This window comes from Gossypium hirsutum, chromosome D08 (genome assembly GCF_007990345.1).
Source record: "Gossypium hirsutum isolate 1008001.06 chromosome D08, Gossypium_hirsutum_v2.1, whole genome shotgun sequence".
In the NCBI taxonomy this organism is placed as follows: domain Eukaryota; kingdom Viridiplantae; phylum Streptophyta; class Magnoliopsida; order Malvales; family Malvaceae; genus Gossypium; species Gossypium hirsutum.
The window spans coordinates 63294171-63301681 of NC_053444.1; the positions used below are offsets into that span (position 1 = coordinate 63294171).

Here is a 7511-nt window from a genome sequence, read left to right on the forward strand (position 1 = left end):
ATCAGAACCCCGAGTATCAAGGATATAGGCCAAGAATGCTTCATTGCCTTTGCGTAATAATCTCTGAGCAGAGAGAGCTGAAATAATTCTGACTGTATCGCCCATGTTTTCTGACCCAACTGAGATTACATCTCCTGTTTGACATTTCAAATTGATTTGCTTATCACGACAATTCACCACCGCATCATGTCTCATTAACCAGTCCATCCCCAGAATAATGTCAAATTCCCGAAAGGGTAACAACATCAAATCAGCGGGGAATTCATAGCCTTTCACTTTCAGTAGACAATTACGACATATCAAATTAACCATCACACTATGACCTAATGGATTTGTAACTTGTGTATCAAATTCAGTGGACTCAACAAATAAATTCTTTTCAGATGCTAACATAGTGCAAATATATGAATGAGTAGATCCAGGGTCTATCAATGCATAAACAATAACATCATAAAGATAGAAAGTACCAACAATTACATCAGGAGCCGTAGCTTCTTCCCTTGCTCGAATGGCGTAGGTACGTGCTGGTGCTCTATTCTCTGATCGACCAACTGATTCCCTCGTACCCAAACGGGTAGTCCCTGTAGCACTGCTCTGGCCCGAACGTCTACTTCTTTGAGGAATGGTTCTCTGTATCTCTTTCTGTTCCACTTCATCTTTTTGCAGCCGGGGACAATCTCGAATAAGATGATCAGTAGCCCCACATTTATAACAAGCCCCCATCTTAGTCCTGCATTCTCCGAAATGATATCTTCCACAATATTGACACTTAGGTCGTGAAGCATTCTGAACACTGCTCACACTTGCTACAGGTCTATCGAATACCCTGAAATCAGATTGTCTTGGTCTATCTCTGCCCGATCTCAACGACACTGATGTAGTTCGATTAATTTCTTCTCTAGATTTCTTCACTGGAAAATCTAAAAATGACTTAGAAGCACCTCTTTTGAATGGCTCTTTACTTTTTCGATCCCGCTGCATTTTTCTGTTGTATACTTCTTCAAGCTTTTGAGCACGGTCTGACAGAACAACGAACTCTCGTATTTCATTACCCCCAATCATCATTCTAATTTCATCATTTAACCCTTCTTCAAACCGAATACACATTTCTTCTTCAGTAGGTACAATGTCTCGGGCATATTTGCTGAGGTAGACAAATTCTCTTTCATATTCAACTACTGATTTATTTCCCTGTCGTAGGTCGAGGAATTCCCTTTTCTTTTTATCCAAATACCGTCTGCCCACATATTTCTTCTTAAATTCATTTTGGAAAAATTCCCAAGAAATTTTCTCTGCCGGAACCACAGCCTCGATCGTCTCCCACCAACAATAAGCTTCTTCTTTCAACAGAGACACAGCACATCTTAAATAGTCATCTGGTGAGCAAGCCATTTCTTTAAAAATTCTTATCAAACTCTGTAACCAATATTCAGCTTTGACGGGATCATCATCAGTCCTTCCCCGAAATTCTTCGGCTCCAAGTTTTCTAAGCCTTTCCAATGGAGAACGCTTACTAGATTCAGTCGTTGTAGGAGGTGGAGGAGCAACCGGGGGTACCATCGATGGAGCAGTAGGGGGAGGAGGTGGTTCAGCCTGATTTCTTTCTTGCCTCATTTCAGTATACCACTGATTCATAATCCCATAAATCATATTCTTTAATTCATGCTCTCGCATTTGAGAAATCGGAACATCACTGCTTGCTCTTTGTTCAGAATTCTGTGCTCTACTGCTAACTTCTTCTTGATCAGTACGTTCAGGTATATTTGACATCTTTATAATCGGAGAGTATCTATAAAAATAACAAAGATTAGATCGGATCATACACATCACACTATCACAGATTTATATGGCATGTATTTCTAAACACTTTACACTTCACACATATTCCGAGGACCGGCTAAACCAGGCTCTGATACCAATAAAATGTAACACCCCTTACCCAATACCGTTGCCGGAGTCGAGCATGAGGCGTTACTTGACTTAACTTAAAAGTTCGGGGCATAAAAATTTACTTTCAAATTTAATTTCATCATTCATAATAAAGCTGTCCACCTGTACAGCAGTCACTAAAATAATTATAATTCAAGCTACGAAACTCGAAATTTATATCCGTAAATTTTCCTTGAAACTAGACTCATATATCTATTCACCATAAATTTTTCAGAATTTTTTCTTTAGCCAATTAGTACAGTTTATTAGTTGAAGTCTCCCCTATTTCACTAATCGACTATCCTGACCACTCATCACTAAAATTTAATTATCTCTTATTAAAGGCTTCATATGGTGATTAAACTTATTTCTACTGAAAATAGACTCATTAAGGAATCTATACATATAAATTATAACTCATAATTCCTTCTGTACAATTTTTAATGAATTTCTAAAGTCAGAACAGGGGACTTCAAAAACATTCTTGCCCTGTTTCACTAAAATTCAAATATCTAAAAGTATATAATTCTTTTGCTTACTCAACTTCTTTTATATGAAAGTAGACTCTTTCAGCTTTAATTTCATATCTCACTCAACTTCTAATTCTATTTCCACTATTTTTGGTGATTTTTAAAAGTTACATCAATGCTGCTGTCCAAGAACTGCTCCATTGCAATTTTTAAAAAAAAATTCAATATAACCCCTTTATAATTGTCTAACCTTCCCTGCAAATTTCAAATCACAACCAATTCCAGTATTTCATCTACTTCATTTAAATACTAATTAAGTTCAACCAATCAACCATTTCAAACTAAAAACATGTATATATGTCGATATCTAACGCAACCATAACATTCAAATTTACTTTTACTTCAATTCCCTATACATGCCATATAAATCCAAAAAGTTGCTTAACATAAACTACCGGAGTATATCTGGATAGTGTGATTCTTGATGTAGATCCAATCCTCCGAATGTATAAATACGTTAATCTACAAAAACAATAAACACACACATGTAAGCTTATAGAAAAGCTTAGTAAGTTCATAGGCATAAAACATAAATCTTACCAAACACTTGTACACTTATACAATATACACCATTACTAAATTTACCTGTCAACCACAATCTTTGGTGAGTTCCTTGGTATAAACTCACTACTACTTATTCTTTTACCATAATTCCTTTGGGCCCATTTGTCACTTACCATCCTTGATCAAAATTAAGGAACAGTTACGGAAAATTGAGTACTTCACTTTCACTTTGACATATGACCTCTTATCACTTGTCCTTGATCAGATAAGTGTAGCTAGGCTACCACTTATCACTTTGCCACTTGATCAGATAAGTGTAGCTGAAGCTACCACTTATCACTTTATCACTTGATCAGATAAGTGTAGCCACTTATCACTTTGTCTCTTGATCAGATAAGTGTAACCACTTATCACTTTGTTTCTTGATCAGATAAGTGTAACCACTTATCACTTTGTTTCTTGATCAGATAAGTGTAGCCACTTATCACTTTGTTTCTTGATCAGAAGTACTCAAATCCGGTGTTCCACTTAATTTGATCATTTATTCGATTTTCACATTTTTATTTTATTCTCATTTCAACAATAAATACATTTCATCATACATTGTATAATTCATGAAATTAACATTTAATCATTAAATTTCAGCCATATGAACTTACCTGGATCGATTTGCAGAATTTGTAAAAGTTCAGGGACTAATCGGCTACTTTTTCTTTTCCTCGACTTGTTTCGGGTTCTCGATCTAAAATGCAAATTTATTCATTCATCAGCATTTAATTCAATTCTAATTCATTTCACAATTTATGCCCTTTAATTTTCAAAATTACACTTTTACCCCAAACTTTACAATTTTTACAATTTGATCCCTACTCAATTAACCCCTCAATTGATCTAATTTTTCTCAATTAACACCTTTCCAACTATTTTAGACTACTACATAGCCTTTCATACTCAAAACCGCAACACCAAACCTTAATTCCCAACTTTTTCACAATTAGGTCCCTAAAATCAATTTCTATCAAAATTACTTAATAAAATCATCATATAACAAAATTAAAGCTTCAATTCCATGTTTATTCATCATAAAAATCCAACACTTATCAATGGTAACTTTCAAAATCAGCCATGGAATCAAAAACTAATGAAATAATTAGTTGGACCTAATTGTAAAAGTATCAAAATCACAAAAATTAGAAGAAATAATCAAGAATTAAACTTACGTGATTCAAAAATATGAAAAACCAGCTTATTCCAGACCTCCTACGGCGTTTTTGCTGATAAATTGTGAAGAGATCTCTAGATTTTTCACTTTTGTCTTTGTTTTAAATGTTTAATTTGTTAAGTTTCCAATTTTGCCCCTGTTTCTCCTTACATTATGCTGATTTTTTTTTACCCAACCGTCCAGCCCATATAATTTGGGCCTAATTGCCTTTTAAATCCCTCCACTTTAGTCACTTAAGCTATTTAATCACAATTTAACAAATTTTACACTATTCCCAATTTAGTCCTTTTTAGTTAATTAACTATCCAAACGTTAAAATTTTCTAACGAAACTTTAATACCAACTCAATGACACTCTATAAATATTTATAAAAATATTTATGGCTCGGTTGAAAATCTTCGAGGTCTCGATACCTCGTTTTTTTATTTTAATTATTTTAATATTTATTCCTAGTACACTATTCACTATTTCAAAAATTTTCCTAACTTCACATTTAACTTATACTTACTAAATTTATAATATTTTCTACTCGTTTGTCAGATTTAGTGATCTCGAATCACCATTCCGACACCACTAAAAATTCAGGCTATTACAGGTAGGCTGTGTGGTTGGTCGTGTAACTCACTATTTATTAATTTGGGGTCACACGGGTAAGGCACACGGGCGTGTGTTTAGGCCGTGTATGGCCATATTAGTGCAGGGTTCACACGAGCAGCGGACATGGGCGTGTCCTAGCTGTGTAACTCACTGTTTGTGGTAAAAGACCAATACATCCAGGGACACGGGCATGTGCCTAGGCTGTGAGAGTCACACGTGCAGGGACACGAGCATGTGTCCAGGCCGTGTAACTCATTGTTTATGCTTCAAAACCACACGGGCAGAGGACATGGACATGTGTTCAAGCTGTGTGGCATGTTATTGGGGCCTGAAACCTGTTTTTGAGGCTGTAAATGTTGCTTAACACTGATACTAGCCTCCTCAATGTAGGAATGATTGAATTTGATTATATGAGAACTGTCAGATACTCTGAGACTGATGTGTGCATAAAATAGTTGTATGTATACCATGATACTTATTCTGATGTTGAACTGTCTTATCTATTTGTGAAATAAATTAGAATGACTGAATACATGATATGGGTATTTGTGCTCTACATTTGCATGGGTTGGGATATTGTGAAGGAATAAGTAATCTGTTCTGAATTAGCGGCTAAGCCATCATGAGTATAAATCTGATTCTGGCACTTTGTCGCATTTTGATCTAGCAGCTAAGCTACGTCTTTGTAAAAGTGTCAAACGAACACTCTAAGGTGTGCAACGTTGGTTGCGCATTGAATGTCCTTAACGGTGTGTTGGGATGGCCGAAGACGGTGTGTAGCGGATGGGGGTAGGAATATTGCATCTGAATCTGATCTGTATCGTATAAGAAACTAAAATTGCATATATATATGTAACTAATCTGCTCTGAATCTGAACTAAAATTACTTCTGTATCGAACCCAATCTTTGAATTCGGAATGATTTTATAAGTGAGCATTAGTTGAACAAACTTCTTTTACGTACTGAGTTCACAACTCATTTTGTTATTGATTGGATTTCAAGTGGTTCTCAGTCTTGATCAGGGGGGCACTGTGGGAGCTCGGTCAAGCGTTTATCTTTCTTTTAAGAATTACGTTAGGAGTTTCAGTAAACTATGATAGTATGAATATGGAGGATTATATACTTAAAAAATCTTTGTGATGAATATTATGCGAAGCATGGTTTAACATTATTGTGTTATTGGTGTGGTATTTGAGTATCGATGAGGTAACTCTCTAAACTTGGACTGGACATCTAGGTCGGGTTTAGGGTGTTACAAAAGGAACATGATTTAGGTGCTTTAGTTTCAAGAAAAAATTGTGATCCATGAGCAAAGTTGAACAAGAACAACACTATCATAACATAATCTGATAAATACCTCTGGATCAAAGGCCATAATAAACGAAAAAAGATCATCCAAATGAACTCTTACTTTTTCCAAGGAAAAAAAGCATTAAACCATAGGTCGTTGTTGGGGGTGCAGATGTCACCAAACTAGAGCATCATTTCATTGCCTCCCATGTGAGTTTGAGGGTTGTTGTTGTTCATCATCTCCATGTTGTCCACCTCCATTTGCCTGATCTCCTCTGTACTTGTCCTCGACATTGCTTCAGGCATTACCATCATCATCGGTGCCAGTGTAACCACGGACGAGGACAATGATGATGATGCACTTTGAGGATTAAGAGGTGTCTTAGAAAGTTCATTGATCCTCATGTCGATATCCCTCATTTTTCATCAAGCAACCCATTGAGATCGTTTAAGTCCCCCAAGTTCAAACCACAGATGACCCCTTTGCAACAAATGTTGTTGAACATTGTGTCATCTCCTTTTCCCAAATTTCCTTGCAATGCTTCTTGAGTTGTTTAGCAACTTTAGTGATCCTTTTGGAGAGGAAACTCTCTTGGTTCTCCATCTTCTTACTATGTTCCATCTTGGGGATATTGTTGAACTTGGAGAGCACTTGTTGGACTCCCATAGGGGATGGCCAAACCTCGAGTAGGGTCTCATACGGATTGTACATGATAGCACAAGCGTCAATCTCACAAAGGGTACTCAACTCGCTCACTTTTTTCATCAAAACCTTCTTTCTTTTCTTGTAGGCGGCTTTCCTCGTTGAATCATTGGTGATATACGCAAATTAATCTTCTTCCTCGTCATGGCTTGCAAATCAAATGGGAATATTGTAATGGTTTTTTTTCTTTTTGCTAATGTATTACTTACCTAAGCAACAAATGGGTGCTTTATATAGAGCTGAAGGGAGTGAAAATATTCTCCAATTAATTAACAATAATAGCCAATAATTTTAGTATATAGAAGATATCACTGTAAAGCAATACAAAGAATTCAATTGGATGGGTTAGGTTTTATTATTTTTATTATTTTTATCATGATTAAAGTTTCACGTAGATATATATTTTGTTTAGTCATAAAGTGACGTCATTTGTATTACAAAATTTTTATTACATATTTATACAAATATAATAATATCAAATAATTTGGTTAGTTATAAAACGATAAAAAATGACTTTCATTATATATTTATACTGAAAATAAGTATTATATATACATGTATATAAAGTAGCGGAAAATATATAATGTATATATAAGTCTAGCGAAGGAAGATCTTAATGTCAACCTCAATTTTTTTATTTAAAAATCTCAGTCCAATAATTAAAATCATAAGTATTTTTCATCCAAAATTTTCAATTTGACAAGTTGATTAAGTTGTCCTAATGTGACATGGCAT

General features: G+C 35.2%; 1 pseudogene; it reads right to left on the reverse strand.

Moving 5' to 3' along the window:
- Positions 1–6489: 6489 nt before the first annotated feature.
- LOC107963302 (agamous-like MADS-box protein AGL80) lies at positions 6490–6922 on the reverse strand (annotated as a pseudogene).
- Positions 6923–7511: the final 589 nt, after the last annotated feature.